This window comes from Heteronotia binoei, chromosome 15 (assembly GCF_032191835.1).
Source record: "Heteronotia binoei isolate CCM8104 ecotype False Entrance Well chromosome 15, APGP_CSIRO_Hbin_v1, whole genome shotgun sequence".
NCBI classification, from domain to species: domain Eukaryota; kingdom Metazoa; phylum Chordata; class Lepidosauria; order Squamata; family Gekkonidae; genus Heteronotia; species Heteronotia binoei.
In genome coordinates, this window is record NC_083237.1 from 11,887,979 (window position 1) to 11,906,293 (window position 18,315).

The following is an 18,315-nucleotide window of genomic DNA, read 5'->3' on the forward strand; positions in this document are numbered from 1 at the left end:
TATCACCACCACCACGGCTACTTCCGGCAAAAATGACTCAAAAGATGCTGATTGAATTTGCCTGCAATCTTCAGGGACGCTTCACAGTTAAGAACATAATGAATTGAGCCTATTTTAACACCTTTAAGATTTTAAAAAAATTATTTAGGGGAGACGAATGATAGAGGAACTGCATTCAAGGAGATATTTCCTCCGTCTCGATAAGAACACCCTTTCCTCATTCAACTCACTGAATGATCATTTAATTAACGAATCCCAATCATGCTGCATTCCCCAATCATACCTCACAGGCTCATTTCAAGAGAGGCAAATTTAATCCCTTTAACTGATGGCTTCATCGGGTGATTAATCCATAGCAAACAGCTTGAATTGGAGAAGCTGTTCTCCTTTGGGGTATGTTAATTGGTAGGGCTCTGCAGGAAGCAAAATGTTGGTAGTTTTAGAGTTTGGCGCCTTCTAGAGTGTTGCTTTAGTGGGAATTTTCGGGAATGCAATCCTCACTCTGCATGAGATTGCACTGTCAATTGACGAAGTCGTATCATTTTATACAGGGCTTTTTTGGCAGAAAAAGCCCAGCAGGAACTCATTTGCATATTAGGCCACACCCTCTGACATCACCAATGTTTCACAATGAGCTTTTTTGTAGGGAAAGCCCAGCAGGGACTTATTTGCATATTAGACCACACTCCCAGTTACCAAGCCAGCTGGAACTGCGTTCCTGTACATTCCTGCTAAAAAAAAAGCCCTGATCTTATATTTAAATCTTGAAGTCTGAAATTTGCACTGAAAAAAAAATTATACTCACTTGAAGTTAATGTCAATAACCCAATAAACGCCGATGCAAAGATCATGGTGAGGAAACTATGTCTAGATCCACCCTGCTCAATAATGGTGGTGAATTATGAATTACCCTCTCCAGCAGCTGGCTAAAAGGACCCGAGGTTCTTCAGCAAAAGAATAAGTGTTTGATGTCCTCTCCTCCACTTTTGTTCAACCTCTTGTGGTTTTCTGATCTTCCTTTCAGTAGAACAGCCAGAGGAGTCAGCTTTGCTGGTGATATTATTCCACTACAGTCTACCCAGGGGTGGCCAACGGTAGCTCTCCAGATGTTTTTTGCCTACAACTCCCATCAGCCTCAGCCAGCATGGCTGATGGCTGGGGCTGATGGGAGTTGTAGGCAAAAACATCTGGGGAGCTACCGTTGGCCACCCCTGGTGAAAGCAACTGTTTTATGAAACCCAGCTAGGTGCGGGGCAACATTAGGAAACTCCCCTCGGGCATGTCCTATAATTCAAATTTGGGAAGAGGTTGTGTGGTTGTGACAAGAGAAGGATGAGGTTTGGTTAGGAGAGAAGAAAGAGGGGCAAAGGAACAAAAGGATTAAAACTGGTTTCTTTTAAATGTGACACTTAACAGATAATCTCATCTGAAAGAGCAGAGGAGGAGGAGTGAAAATAGACAGTGACAACACTGCCCTCTACTGGGTACTGTTATGAACGGAAATGCAGGCAACTTCATTACAATCACTATATGTTCTAAATACGACATAAACAATATAGATTGAAGGGGGGGTAAACAATATATTGGTATGGTATTTAGAACAACATATAGTGATTGTAATGTAATGCAATGAAAACTGAAATACAGGGGGGGGGGGTTGTGTAGCAGGAACCCCTTTGCATATTAGGCCACACCCACCTGATGTAGCCAATCCTCCAAGAGCTTATAGGGCTCTTATTACAGGGCCTACTGTAAGCTCTTGGTGGGTTGGCTACATCAGGAGTGTGTGGCCTAATATGCAAAGGATTCCTGCTACAAAAAAAGCCCTATTGAAATATATTCTATACATAACACTGCACCCCACTCCACTAAAAGGGGGAAAAAATGCTACTTTGTTACCTTCATGCCTGAGAGGAGACAAATGGGCAAGGGTGGAATTCTAGCAGGAGTTCCTTTGCATATTAGGCCACACACTTCTGATGTAGCCAATCCTCCAGGAGCTTACAAAAAAGAGCATTGTAAGCTCTTGGAGGATTGGCTACATCAGGGGGTGTGGCCTAATATGCAAAGGCGCTCCTGCTAGAATTCCACCCCTGCGAATGGGGCATCACAAAGGAATCTCAGTTAACTTCCCACATTTAGAAAGGTTTCTCTTACATATTTATCTCCTATTTTGACATCTTTATTGCTTCAATTGTTGTTCCCCGTAATTCAATCCATACAGCTCTTGATCCTATATGCTTAACTTGTTATTTCTGTTTTGTCTCCTCATGTTATATGCTGATTTGTCGTTCAGCCTCTGTCTCTGAGTTTGAATAGTTGTCTTCCATTGCGTTATATCTGAAGGAGTGTGTGTGCACATGAAAGCGCCTACCTCGAATAAAACTTTGTTGGTTTTAAAAGTGCCCCTGGACTCTAACTTTGTTCTGCTGCTTCAAACCAACCCAGCTGCCCACCTGGATCTAATTTTTTTTGTGTCAGTCTAATTTTCCAATTGGTATTTTTCATCATACAAATCTCAGCTCTATTGCTTTCTACCATCCCATTGGGGAGAAGAAGAAGGAGTTGTTGGTTAGAAATTAAACAAGCGGCCATGTTTGTTAATAATGGTGCTTCTCAAAGCCAGCTTTGGCAGGGGCAATTATCTCCCCCTGGAATTATCCAAACCATTGTAATTTTTTTTTCGGTTGGCCAAAGCAATGATGGCTTTGCAGAAGGTGGTAGAAACCCATCAATAAAAAGTTTACAAGTGAGAATTATATATACTTTCCTTTGCTAGTGAGAGCAGGTAGATAAGACTAGGTAGGACTCTGTCTGCTTAGTCTTTAGTAGCTTGCGTTAACAAGACAGATCGGTTGTGAGCAAGATTGCAATTTGCAAACAGTGTTCCCTCTAAGCTGTGGAGTCTTGTGAGCAAAAATTCTACGTTGTGAACTACTGGGATAAAATTGTGAGCTCCTGCATCAATTACTTTGCACAGGGGCTGTTTTTCCTGAGCTAAGACAAAAATGTGTGAGCCAGAGGCTAAAAAAATTGTGAGCTAGCTCAACTAGCTCAGCTTTGAGGGAACACTGGTTGCAAACCGTTCTGGTATTCAAGGCAAACGTTTGTAACCAGGTTGAAGCAAAAAGAGGACTTTTTTATTCCATTAAGCATTCTACTGACAGAGTTCTTTGCTTGTGTGAGTCAGGGTGATGTTGAAAGCTGACCAGGGAGACGTTGTGCCTAGAGAGAAGCTTCACAGCCAGGATGGCGGGACTTGTTGTGTTGCTGCTGCTGTCTCCGGTTGTGTGCCAAATACATGGCGCAAGGTATCCTGCAAACAATCCGCTCCCTGCCCCACATCAGTGGTATCAGGCAGGAGACCTCCTCATTGGTGGGATCGTTTCTCAGTTCTTTTATCACTACCATGAAACATCTTTCAAGGAACATCCGTCATGGGACTTGGTTAGAGCTCCAGAGTAAGACTTCTACCCCACCACCACCTTCCCCAAATACCCCACATCATATCAGTATGGCTAGGTCAAAAGCTCTAATCATAGTTTCTAGGGGGTCTTTTTGTAGAAAAAGCCCACCAGTGCATCATTTGCATATTAGGCCATGCCCCCTGACACCAAGCCATCCGGAACTGCGTCCCTGTGCGTTCCTGCTCAAAAAAAAGAAAAGAGCCCAAATTGTTTCTATCCATCTCACAGTGCTCAAGGACCTAGACGTGGGCTTCCAAGAGGGGTCGCCCTGCGGCGCCTGCAATTATCGTTGTTATTGTTGTGGGTCATCAAGTTGCAGCCACCTCATGGCAGCCCCAGGATGATGGGGTGGGGGGGGGGTTAAGTCAAGAGAGGAGCCCTTGCCTGCCTCTGCACAGCAACCCTGGATATCATGGTGGTCTCCCATCCAAATTGCTAACCAGGGCCGACCCTGCTTAGCTACCAAGCCTTGACGAGATATTAACATTTTATTCCAGCATAACCTCATGTGAGTTAGATCCAGCTTCATCAGACTGAACATTCTGGCTCTTCAGTAGGTAGGTTTTTGTGTAGAAGGTGTGGGGAGGATGAAGCGCAAGATGCATGGGATGAAATTTCTGCTGAAGAAGGACCTGGGCTTTCTCACAGGACAGTGGTCTTAGTTCCTTTCGCGAAACCTAGTTTAGCTTGTTCTGACCTGTATAGTCCGGGCTAGCCTGATTTTGTCCAATCTTATGAACTTAAACATGGTTTGTACTTTGGTCATAGTTAGTACTTTGATGACCAAGGAGGTCTTGGATTGCTACACAGAGGCAGGTAATAGCAGGGTTTTTGGGGTAGAAAAAGCCCAGCAGGAACTCATTTGCATATTAGGCCACACACCCCTGACACCAAGCTAGCTGGAACTGCGTTCCTGTGCATTCCTGGTCAGAAAAAGCCCTGGGCAATAGCAAACCATCTCTGATGAAATTGGGCTAGTCTGGGCCATCCAAGTTAATGTATTTCCCTTTATTTGATTTGGATTTCCCTTTATTTGATTTGGATTTTGCAGTTTTGGAGAGGAAAAGAGCCCCTGAAGGTCAAGAAACCAAGAGAGAATATTTCTCTCTTCTCAGGCAAAAACAGTCTAGAGGTCTGTAGTACTTAAGCCATAATAGCAGAGCTTGCTTTTTTGGGAAACAGCAGAGTTTTTCTTTTTCTTTTGAGCATCAGTTCAAAAAATAGTTGTAGGTAGGGCTTTTTTGAGCAGGAAGACACAGGAATGCAGTTCTAGCTGTCCTGACATAAAGGGGTGTGGCATAATATGCAAATGTGTTCCTGCGGGACATTTTCTACAAAAAAATCCCTGAGTGAAAAAATGATGATGTCGGGGGGGGGGGTCTAATATGCAAATGAGTTCCTGTGTGGCATTTTCTACAAAAAATCCCTGTGTCAATGAGGATGTCAAGGGGTTTGGCCTAATATGCAAATGAGTTCCTGCAGGGCTTTTTAAATAAAGTCCTGGTAGTAAGTGTGTTAAGGCGTACAATCAAACACTGGTGTTCTGATAGCAACAATGATTTGGGGAAGGACCCAAAGGGGGAGGTTGATTGGAAGAACCGACAAGTAATTTTACATTTAAGCTCAGCAAATCAGCATGAGAGTCGATCCATCAAATTACATCAGTGGATTTTGAATGACCTTCTTTAAAAGCTTTTCAACTCTGTTTGTAGAATGATTATGAAGTTCTACCAGCATGTTCTGGCCCTGGCCTTTGCAATAAAGGAGATCAATGAGAACCCCAGCTTCTTGCCCAATCTCACTCTCGGGTTCCACATCTATGAGAACTACTGTGATGAGAGGCTTACCTATCAGACCGCTCTGGAGCTGCTTTTCAAATCACACCGTTTTGTCCCTAACTACAAATGTGACCTCCAGAAAAATGCCATTGCTGTCATCGGGGGCCTTTACCGGGAGAACTCCTTGCATGCTGCAAACATCTTGGATCTCTCCAAGGTTCCACAGGTGGATACACGCAATGGGGAGTGGGTATTTTTAAAAAACTGTATGGGGAATTCTGTCCTCTTATTCTAGGAGAGGGTTTGTGGTTCAGAAGGAAGGAGTGGTGTGATTGACAAAAATGAAGCTATTTCTGATTTGGAAAGAAGAGTTTTTTCACCAACCTAAGGGGGGGGGGGGAGGAATGACAGGGTAGCAGAACATGTTTTGAGATGTCTTGATTCCCATGATCAGTCCCCTGGAATTTCAACCACAGCTTCAGAAGATCCATTTTTCAAATGAGGTAAAGCAGTTCTTTCTGTCGCATGAAAACTCATGCTGGAATAAATGTGGTTAGTCTTCAGGTTGTGACTGAACTTTTGTTTTATTTTGCCACGGTAGACTAACATGGCTACCCTACTGAAAGTATGGTGATTGTGACCACTCTAAGACTCAGAGTATAGGGAGGGATATAAGTCCAATATCATCATCATCATCGCCTCCTGTGGCAGTGAATTCCATGCGTTAACCACCTTTTGGGTGAAGAAGTACTTCCTTTTATCCATTCTAATCTGACTGCTCAGCAATTTCATGGAATGTCCATGAGTTCTTGTATTGTGAGAAAGGGAGAAAAGTGCTTCTTTCTCTACCTTCACTATCCCATGCATAATCTTGTTGTCCTCAAGAGCAGGATTGTGAAAAGTCTGAGGGTGCTGCACTACAGATCCACAGATCATAGAATCATAGAGTTGGAAGGGACCTCCAGGGTCATCTAGTCCAACCCCCTGCACAATGCAGGAGACTCACAAATACCTCCCCCTAAATTCACAGGATCTTCATTGCTGTCAGATCAGTGAAGGGTTTGGCAACAATAATTGTGATGAAGGTGGTTGATCTCTAATTAATGTCAGATTGGCTTCTTCCATTCATATCTTTTGATCCGATATTGACCATTTCTGAATGGTGTCATGAGTTCGTTGAGGCTTTTAATTCAGGACTATAAATCTTCTGAGGAAGAATTGTGGCTAATGAAATAAGATTCACCTGGGTCTCATCAGGAACTGTTTATGTATAAGAAGAGCTTTGAAGTTGTTACAAAGTGACTCGTTGAAGACAGATTATGTCACTATCAGGCACATCTGTGCTGAGGCACTGTTTCTCCTCTTCTTTCAAGTCGCACCACGAAAACCTGCTAGTCCTGAATGTGTTTAATTTTCTGTTCAAGTGACTTATAGTATCACTGATAACGAGTGGTATCTTCCTAATTTTAACAATATCTGCACATTTCCTCTTAGTTCACATATGGCTCGTTTGCCTTGGAGGAGAGTGATGCAAAAGAATTCCTCTTTTATCGCATGGTCCCGAATGAAGCCCATCACTACACTGGGATCCTACAGTTGCTTCAACACTTCAGATGGACATGGGTGGGCCTCCTGGTGGCAGATGATGACAGTGGGGAACATTTCTCGCAAACTTTGGAACCATTGCTCTCCCAGAATGGAATCTGTTTGGCTTTCACAGGAAGACTGATCCAAAAAGTAAATTGGGATGCTTTGGACCGGTTATACGATTTCATTCAAAATGTAGATCTATTTCTTACAAACAGCCAAGTCAGTACTTTGATACTCTACGGAGAATCGAGGACAATCATCCCCTTGAACACATACTATTTTATACAAAGTCATCCATGTCTTAATCTATTTGGCAAAGTGTGGATATTCACTGCCCAAATTGATTTTGCTCTGACAGGCGTTCAAAGAAGTTGGCACTTGCAGTTCTACCACGGGGCCATCTCTTTCACAATTCACTCACACGAAGTTCAGGGTTTGCGTACATTTCTTCAAGCCATAAAACTTTCTGGGGAAGAAGAAAATATGTTTTTGAAGTTGTTCTGGGAGCGAGCCTTTGACTGTACACTTGTGGACTTCAAGGAGACCACAGATGTTGCTGGTGCTTGTAATGGAGAGGAGAAGCTGGAAGACCTCCCTGCATCAGTTTTTGAAATGAACATGAGTGGCCACAGTTATAGCATCTATAATGCTGTCCATGCTGTGGCACATGCATTGCATACCATGTACTCATCTAAAGCCAACCTTAGAGCAAGAGGGAGCAACACGAACGCTGGCTTTCAAGATGTTCAGCCTTGGCAGGTAATGCCTTTGTTATGCTCGAGAGCCAGTTTGGTGTAGTGGTGAAGTGTGCGGACTCTTATCTGGGAGAACCGGGTTTGATTGCCCACTCCTCCACTTGCACCTGCTGGAATGGCCTTGGGTGAGCCATAGCTCTCGCAGGAGTTGTCCTTGAAAGAGCAGCTGCTGTGAGAGCCCTCTCAGCCTCACCCACCTCACAGGGTGTCTGTTGTGGGGGGAGAAGATATCAGAGATTGTAAGCAGCTCTGAGTCTCTGTTTCAGAGAGAAGGGCGGGTTATAAATCTGCAGTCTTCTTCTTCTTCTTTTCAGTGAATAGATTAGCACAAGGTGAGGCAACATCTACAATGTTCTGCCATGAACCGTATGTGGAATGCTGTTGTACACATTGTCCATGGACAATGTTTTATCGCTCTCATGATTCTCTCTAGACTTCAAGCCTGTAAAAAAACGAACACAGAAACCAATCTTATGTTTATCAGAGCCTTTCTTTATTAATCTGCCTTCTTTCTTTATTGATGTTAGTAATCTGTCTTCTCCAGCTGGTAGTGGCTCTATAGGACCTCACAAACAGGTCTTTGATTAGAAGGAGGAGGAGGATGACTTATACCCTGCTCTTGACTTGGAGTCTCAGAGTGAGATACAGTCTCCTTCTCTTCCTTCCCCCACAACAGACACACTGTTAAGGGGTTAAGGAAGGGGCATCAAACTCATTTGTTATGAGGGCCGGATCTTACATAAATGAGACCTTGTTGGACCGGCACACGTCGGGTGGGGCTGAGTCATGCCAGGCCAGGCCATGTGTGTACCTATTTAAGATTAAGCAGCAGAGATATAAACTTTATAAAGGATACAGACAAACACAAATATATATAACTTAACTAACTTAAAACATGCTTAGAACATTAGCACTCATTGGTTTTAAAGATGCTTTCTTTGTATTTCTCCCATGGGATCCAGGGAACGGGGCAAGGAAGCTCTGGCTCTTTCCTTCCTTTCCCAGGGAACTGGGGGGGAGGGGCTCAGGTAATAAAAGGAAGAGAGGCTTGGCTCAGTAGCTCCACTGAGCAATTGAGAGAACCTGGCAAAGCAAGCTATTCCTCCCCCCTTCCTCCTCAGCCAATGGAGAAAAGAGTGGTTTTGCTCTGTAGCTCCTGTGCAAATTGATCGAGCTGTTATGCATAAGGAAGCAAGATATAGGGAGAAGGAAGTAGATGGCAGCCAGTTGCTTGGGGGCCTGATAGGAGCCCTCCGAGGGCCTGATTTGGCCCCCAAATTGCACGTTTGACACTCCTGGATTAAGAGATCCAAAGATACTGAGGGGTTGCACACTGAGCATATGCTCTCCTACTAAGCCAAGGCACAACACTAAGGTGAGGTAGGGAATAGAAGAAAATGAGTAAAATGTGATACCAAGAGGAAAGTGTTTCACTCTAACTTTATTTAACATAAGATAAGAAAATAAGAGAAGCCATGTTGGATCAGGCCAATGGCCCATCCAGTCCAACACTCTGTGTCACACAGTGGCCAAATATATATATATATATATATATATATATATATATATATATATATATATATATATATATATATATATATATATATATATACACACACACACACTGTTTTCTCATTTTCATAGATTTCAGATGAAAAATTTACTCGTTTTCTGCTTCCATACAGCTCCACCCATTTCTTCAAGGCAATATTTTTAACAACACAGCAGGAGAACTGGTATCGTTTAATAGTTATAGGGAGGCAGAGAAAGGATTTGATGTCACAAACCTGGTCACATTCCCAAACAAGTCCGCCTTTAGAGTGAGGGTCGGAAGACTAGATCCCACAGCTCTTGAAGGAAACAAACTGATCATACATGAAGATTTAATTGTCTGGCAAAAGAGTTTTCTGCAGGTATGGATACATGGATATTCCACGGGCTGTTCTAGCCTCAGGATGACAGACACAAGGTCCAAAATTTTCATTTGTTACATAACCTGACCCTCTTGACTCAGCAGCCAGTAACATGGAGAAAAACCTAACAAAAGCTCTGAGTTGGCAGCCCATTCTCCATAACACTTTTTGGGGAGAAGGATTTGGTTTGAGTAATCCATTTCTTTTCTTGGCTCCTTAAATTTTGCTCATAGTATCTGAAACATTTTATCTAGCAAATCCCTTCATGGGGGTCATGATCCCTGAATGACCTAAGTTGTTTGGTGACCTAATAATCAACGTTATGCTTTATTTTTGCGTATACCAGTAGATTATTAATAAAGTCGTGTCACATTGCTCTTTTCTTGAACCTCTTTAATCTATTGGATAGGTTCCACCTGTGTCAGAGTGTAACGCACACTGCCAACCTGGCTCTCAGAAAGAAAAAAAGGAAGGGGAGAAATTTTGCTGTTACAATTGTTCTCCCTGCCCCAAAGGGAAGATTTCGAAGCAAAAGGGTAGGTAGTAGAGTGTAAATCTTCATAGATTTCAGATGACCAATGTAACAATTGAGTGAACTTTTAAAGAATAAACCGTTTTATTTTTAAATGAGATAGGAGTACAGAAAGAAAAAGGAACAGGAAAGTAAGAATTTGATTTTAAGAGAGAGAGAGAACAAGGAAGAAGAAGATATTGGATTTATATCCTGCCCTATACTCTGAATCACAGAGTCTCAGAGCAGTCACAATCTCCTCTACCTTCCCTCTCCCCCACAATAGACACCCTGTGAGGTAGGTGGGGTTAAGAGAGCTTTTTTACAGCAGCTACCCTTTCAAGGACAACTCCTGTGAAAGCTATGGCTGACCCAAGGGCATTCCAGCAGGTGCAAGTGGAGGAGTGGGGAATCAAACCTGGTTCTCCCAGATAAGAGTCTGCGCGCTCCACCACTACACTGAAACCAGGCATTTGAAATGTACAGGATATATTTATAATATTCAGAATTTCTTTTTACTCTCAAACCTAATTAAAATTAATGCTAGATCAACAGATGTTTAATAAACTTTAAAGCCTTGAACGATCTGGGACCAACGTATCTATGGGACCTCCTTCTCCGCTATGTCCCTGGAAGAACATTATGTTCTGCAAGTAGAGATCTGTTGGTGCTAAAGAGGTCCAACTGTCCTCAACAAGGGCCAGGACTTTTTCAAGACCTGTTCTCAACAAGGGCCTGGACTTGATGTGCCTTCGGTTATGCAATGGTAGAGTGGATCTTCAAACCCCAGTGCTTTCCAAAGTTACATTTTCATTTATAGTACATGACAACTAAAAAAAGACTCTGTTTCTCACCCTCTACAATGGTGAGCATGAGTCTTAATTGATTTGTTCATGAGCAGACTCTTTCCTCTTTCTTTCAGACATGATTGACTGCATCGAGTGCCCAGAAGACCAGTATCCAAGCAAAAGCCGAGATCAATGTCTCCCCAAGAAGATCAGCTTTCTGTCTTATGAAGAACCTTTAGGGATCAGCTTGGCTTCCATTTCTATGTCTTTTTTCCTGATCACAGCTTCAGTCCTCGTAACTTTTATTAAGCACAAAGATACCCCCATAGTCAAGGCCAACAACAGAGAGATCACCTATGTTCTCCTGGTCTTCCTCTTGCTCTGCTTCCTCTGCCCTTTGCTTTTCCTTGGGCAGCCAAACCAGGTGACTTGCTTTCTCCGACAATCAACCTTTGGCATCATCTTCACTGTGGTTGTTGCTTGTGTGTTGGCCAAAACCATCACTGTGGTTGTTGCTTTCATGGCCATCAAACCCGGGTCCAGCATGAGAAAATGGGTGGGGAAAAACATAACCAATGCCACCATCCTTGCCTGCTCTCTCATTCAAGCAGCCCTATGTACAGTGTGGCTAGGAACCTCTCCTCCTTTCCCAGATTTTGACACACAGTCAATGAATGAGGAAATTGTGGCTGAATGTAATGAAGGCTCTGCCTTCATGTTCTACGTTGTCCTGGGCTACATGGGACTTTTGTCCCTCATAAGCTGGACTGTGGCTTTCTTTGCCAGGAAGTTACCAGACAGTTTTAATGAAGCCAAGTTCATCACCTTCAGTATGCTTGTGTTTTGTAGTGTCTGGGTGTCCTTTGTTCCCACCTACCTGAGCACCAAAGGGAAATACATGGTAGCCGTGGAGATCTTCTCTGTCTTAGCCTCTAGTGCAGGGTTATTAGGTTGTACTTTTTTCCCCAAATGCTACATTATTTTGCTGAGACCTGAGTTTAACAACAGGAAACAATTAATGAGAAGGAAATAACGGCACCTATTGTCCTGTGATATGTATGCTTCCTGTGGTTTATATGGAGAAGATAAACTGGGCCAATTCCGGTGAGCAGCTTGAGCTACCATATATGTCAAAGGGTCTTATGGGGGTGCTTGGTTGACCTCTTGCTATTTTGATGCAGTATGACTCCTTAATAATAAATACTTGCTGAGCCCTGCCTCAAAATGTTGTCAACGTTGTTTTCATCGTCACAGAACCTTTATTGGCATAACAATAGTTCACAGGAAAAGGAAAGGTCCCCTGTGCAAGCACCACTTGTTTTCAACTCTGGGGTGACATTGCTTTCACAATGTTTTCACGGCAGACTTTTTACGGAATAGTTTGCCATTGCCTTCCCCAGTCATCTACACTCCCCACCCCCCAGCAAACTGGGTACTCAGAAGGATGGAAGGCTGAGTCAACCTCGAGCCAGCTACCTGAAAACCCAGCTCAGGTCATGAGCAGAGCTTAGGACTGCAGTACTGCAACTTTAACACTCTGTGCCAAAGGGCTCTTAACAGTCTCTAACAGGTATCCTAACCCTACTGGCCCATAATAGGTACCCTAACAGTGCGATCCTATGCAGATTGACTTCAGCCTCAGGCCATTGAAATCAACAGTCACTCTTTAGGAGTTCCTGGCAGTTTCCGGTAACGGCACGGTGCTAACAGACGTGTTTGTAGGAGCTCCGGCTCTGCAGCATCTGTGCTGGTCTTTTTTGGGGGGTTCTTCAGTTGGTAAGAACTCGGTGGTGCCTCTGTTGGAGGGGCACTCGTGCAGAGGAGTGCTGGGTGCTCTGTGCCAGTTTTTCTGAGCATAGAGCCCATTCAACATATTACTTCAAGCCCGGATAGACCAGACGCCTTAATGGCGAATTAGCTGTGACCACCGGAGAAGGGGAGTAGGCGAAGCGGCATTTGGAGGACAGAATAAATGGTGAAGAAGGGGGGGGGGAGTATATCTGACCCTAAACTGGAGATATAAACGAAGGAAAGAACTTACTAAGTGCGTTGTTTTGCCCCTACTTTCAAGCCCACCTCGGTGGGGTAGGGCGGGATATAAATCGAATAAAGTAAAAAGTAAGTAAGTAAAGTAAGTAAGTGGAATCCGACGCTGGGGGGAAAGAGACCTGGTTTGGCGAATGCACAAAGGTAGAAAGCGGAGGAGTGGTGGAGGACTACCTTGGCAGCAACAGCAGAGGTTGGGAGTCGTAGACTGGCTATGATTGTAAAAGTTTGTGAAGAGCACTGAGACAGAGGAGGTGAAGAAGGGGGGAAAAGAGGAAAGAAGCAGGAGATCTCTGACGATTTAAAGGGAGCCTTCACGAACCTCTTTTCCTCTCCCTTTTCCCATATGCTTGTGCATGGCGATTTTCTTAAAGAGACAGGGAGCTAAATAAAGGCTCAACAGTGGTTATAATATACGGGGTGGAAATAAAGTCACTGGACCTTTGAAATGAGTTGAATCTGAAGATGGGAGACTTTTGATGTTAGTATAGAGTTTCCAGGAACGCAAGGGCGGAGGTGAGGTGGAGAGGCTGGAATTCCGTTGGCAGAGATGTGGAAGAACAGGAATGGATTTACTGAACTGGCTTTTTGAACTGGTAGCAGAAGAGAGGAGCAGAGACTGAGATTAAGAAGAGGAAAAGGAAGAAAAAGGAGAAGAAGAAGTGGAAGACAGAAGGATAAGCGGTTGGGAAACATTAAGGATTCAAAAGAGACAGTTAACAAATAATTAATGGATTGAATAATTAACTATTGTTAATTTGATTACTGCTGATTTTCTGTATGATTTTCTATATGTAATGAGTTAATGTGAATGTTCAGGTGAAGGGTGTTTGGTGGTAAAGAATAGTAATTTAAGGATATAAAAACCAACTGGTATGTGAGAGTGTTAAAGGAAGGTGATGTATGAATTTTGAGTGAAGTAAGGCGAAGTAGTAGTATATGAATTGGAACTGGGGTGTCAGTAAGACCTTGGATAATAGAAAAATGAGTATGACATACAAGTAAGACAAAATAGATAGGTTAGTCCCACTATTGGCAACTTTAAAACTGATGGAGATAATGTCCTCACAGGAAGTTATAGAGGAAGTGCAGAATTCTATGCAATTGTATTTTATGAATGCATTGAGTCAGGTGCAGGCAAATCTGACAGAACAATTAGATGGAGTAAATAAGAAATTAGATGGCCTGCAAAAGCAATTGACGGAAGTAAAGGAAGAGATTCATGGCTTGGCACAATCTGCAAAATATGTGGAAGGAAAGTTGGAAGTAGTGAATGAAAAGTCTGAGGAGATTGAAAAAGTTCAAAAATACGAAGGGGACAGATTAGTGAGAATAGAAACGGTGCAGGTAGAGCATATTTCAGGAATGCAGAATATTCCAGAGGATAGGTATGACCATATAAAGGAGGTGATAGTAGAGATCTTGACACCAGTTCTTGGTATGAAGAAAAAGGAATTGGAGAAAGATATAGAAAATGGCTATAGAGCTTGCCTTATTTTTTTCAAGGAACACCGCCTGCTGAGAGAGGTTTATATAAGGTGTATTAGGAGGAAAATGAAGGAATTGGTCTGCCGGACGATGAGAGACAAATCATTAAAGTTATATCGTTGGCATATTACACCAATAAAACTAAAGAAAGGGTATTCCGAAATTGTTGGTTGCTTTGTTGCAGGGAAACAAATTGATACCATGCAATTCACAAACAAAGTAAGATGATTTGAAATGCCAATGTTTTTTTTTTCTTCTTTTTTGGACCACAGTGTAGAAGAAAGAAAGTTTTCTTTTTTGTTAGTTCTAGACTTAGCTGAGGTAGATACTCTGATGGAGATACTAAGAGAAGAAATTAACAATTAGATAGAAGGAAAACGGAACTTATTGTATTAAAGTGTATTCCAAACTTGCTGGGGGTTTTTTGTTGTTGTTGTTGCAGGGAATTAAATTGATACTGTGTAATTTATAAATAAAGTAAGATGACTTGAAATGCCAAATGTTCTTTTGGATCACAGTGTAGAAGAAAGAAAGTATTTTTGGTTGGTTCTAGACTGAGCTGAGGTAGATACTCTGATGGAGATATTAAGAGAAGAAATTAACAAATAGACAAACAGAAGGGAAATGGAACTTATTGTATGAATGGTTATGGGGGAAAGATAATAAGAATATAGTGTAAAAAGGGGTTAACTGTAGTATGTATGATTTGGTTTAGGTTAGAACAAAGGATTTGTATTCTAATGATATAAGTATATAATGCATCCCGCTGTCTACATCCCTAAGTTTATGTTTTGTGTATATATATATATATATATTGTTATTGTTGTTGTTAAATGTAATAAAAAGTTAAAAACTCAAAAAAAAAAAAACAGTCACTCTTTACAGGGTTGCATGTAAGAGAACATAATGGTCTACTCAGATATACTCAAAGTGAGTTAGTCCAAGGACTGGGATTCCACTGTAAAAATGGGAAATGTTTGGATAGTGTTTTACTTAGCTGCTATTTGAATGCACAGCCCTATCGAATTGTGGCCATGTCTAAAATATTTAGGATTTCCTCCAGTCCCAAACAACCTGATGCTTTGTTTGAGCCAAATGTTCTTGTTGGCTTCCTTCATCATGAGAATATCAAGGCCTTTTCTGTTTGGCATCCCACTGAGGAGCGTAAGTGACCTATGGTCAGAAGTGAAAAGAAAGACCTTGTATCTTAGCAATAGCATTTCTCAGAGCCAAACATGGCGGAGATAATTGTCTCCCTAAGGAGTTGCCCAGATCAATGTAATTTATTCATCTAAGCAATGTTTTTCTGCATATGTTAGAAACCTATCAATTAACAAGCTTTCCAGCAGTGATTTAAAAAAAAAAACACCCTCATTTGCTATTGTGAGCTGGGAAAGACAACTAGGTAGGGTGCTATCCATTCTATCTTTCACATCTTATATTGATGAGACAGATTTGTTCTGAGCAGATTTTCGGACCCAGCCGTTATCCGAGGCAGGCATTTGTAATCAAGTTCAAGTCAACAACCAAGTCTGACATGTCCTCTTTTGACAAAGCCAGACTCCACCTAAAGTAGCTTGGTCATGCTGGTGCAGTAGCGTGAAACAGGGGAGTCTATGCCTCGAAAGGAGATTTGCTGTAAGGATGGTAGCACTTGCAGCATTGCTGCTGCTGCTGTCGCCAACTGTGGACCAAACAGATAGTGCGAAACACCCTGCCTTCAACCCGCTCCCTGTTCCACCTCAGTGGTACCAGCCTGGGGACTTCCTAATTGGTGGGATTGTTTCCCAGATGCTTTATCACTATCATACATCCAATTTTAGAGAGCCGCCAGAATGGGAATGGCTTGAGAATTCAGAGTAAGGCATCTCCACTCCTTATCATTTTTTGTTGTTATTGTTGTTGTTCAGTCCTTTTAGTCTGTTGTAACAAAAGTAAAAGGCAAAAAGGCAAATGCAATTTCTTATAGTGTTCAGATCATGTGAAGTGATGGTATCGCTTTACGCTGCTCTGGTAAGACCTCACCAGGAGTATTGTGTTCAGTTTTGGGCACCACATTTTAAGAAGGATATAGACAAGCTGGAACGGGTCCAGAGGAGGACAATGAAGTTGTTGAGGGGTCTGGAGACCAAGTCCTACGAGGAAAGGTTGAAAGAGCTGGCCATGTTTAGCCTGAAGAGGAGGTGGCTGAGAGGTGATATGATCACCATCTTCAAGTACTTGAAGGGCTGTCATATAGAGGATGATGTGGAATTGTTTTCTATGGCCCCAGAAGGTAGGACCAGAACCAATAGATTGAAATTAAATGAAGAGTTTCCAGCTCAAGGTTAGGAAGAACTTTCTGACCATTAAAGCAGTTCCTCAGTGGAACAGGCTTCCTCAGGAGGTGGTGAGCTCTCCTTCCTTGGAGGTTTTTAAACAGAGGCTAGATGGCCATCTGAGAGCAATGAGGATCCTATGAATTTAGGGGGAGGAATTTGTGAGTTTCCTGCATTGTGCTGGGGGTTGGACTAGATGACCCTGGAGATCCCTTTCAATGTTATGATTTTATGATTCTAAACACGAGTCTAGTGGCACCTTAAAAACTAATAGAATAGTATTTCAGCTTTAACCTTTGTGGATTAGAGTCAGTTCCATGAGAGCGAAGCTACTGGCTCCTCACTAGGCAGAAAATAAATGCAGGAAGGCCGGGTGAAATGCAAGTTCAACAAGGACTTGGGTTTTCTTATTAGTATATCTTAGCAAAACCTCAAACTCCCCTACATGTTAGTTAGTGGAAACTATTGTCAAGTCAAAACACACTTATACTGACCTCACAGGGTTTTTAAGGTAAGAGAAGAATGGAGGTGATCTGCCATTGCCTGCTTTTATATACAACCCAAGACTTCTTGGTGCTCTTCCATCCAAGTACTGCTAAGTCCTTCTTCGCTTCTGAGATCTAATAAGGTCATGTTAGTAAGCTTAGTAAAATGGGTTGCAGCCTCTGCATTTTCTTTGAGTAGCTTGGCTTGTTCATCTTTAGCAAGAGCAATAACTTAAAAAAAAAATGGTTTGGAGCCACATTGGTTGACTAATAAAAATCCCGAGCAAAACTCTGTCCAAGTAATACTTACTTGGGACAAAATAACATTGACACAAAAGTATGCACATGTTCTCCCATTTGCCAGAACTCTTTTTCAGGCTAGATGTTACCAAACAAAACACTGCGTTTCTACACTGAAGATACATTGGTGCCTTTGATGTAGGTTGCACTATACATATGTATATATGTCACTGTTTTGTACCAAATCAAACCTTTGGCCCGTCAAGGTTAGTATTAACTGCTACAGTTGGCATTAGCTCTTCAGGGTCTCAGGTTGAGGTCTTTCACACCACCTACTGTTAGATCTTTTAACTAGAGATGCCATGGACTAAACCTGGGATCTTTTGCAAGCCAAGCAAATGGTCTACCGCTGAACCTTCCAGGGGTATTTCCAGACTGAAGATCAAGAAACTGCATTTAAGCAAGACAACACCAACTAAAGGCTCTGTAACTCTTATAGAATTAAGAAACAACATGGGCATTCGCTTTCTCAAGAGAGAGAACTTGTGTTTGGGTGCCAGGAAGAATTGTAACTGTGTCCAACCTATCACCTATAATGCTGTTTCTGCTGCATGAATAATGTTATTTGGTGCAATGTTTGTTAGGTCAGAAGCATTAATAAAATCTTTTTAAAATCTTGACATGGCATGAGATAAATCAGGTGCAGAGCAGAATGGTATTATAATGAAACAGCGGAATTGATGAATTATCATCTAAAACAATTTTCACCCCTGTTGATAGGGTGATTATGAATTTCCACCAACACATCCTGGCCTTGGCATTTGCTGTAAAAGAAGTCAATGAGAATCCCTACATCTTGCCCAATGAGACTGTTGGGTTCCACATCTTTGAGAACTACTGCGATGAGAGGTTTACCTATCAGACTACTCTAGAGCT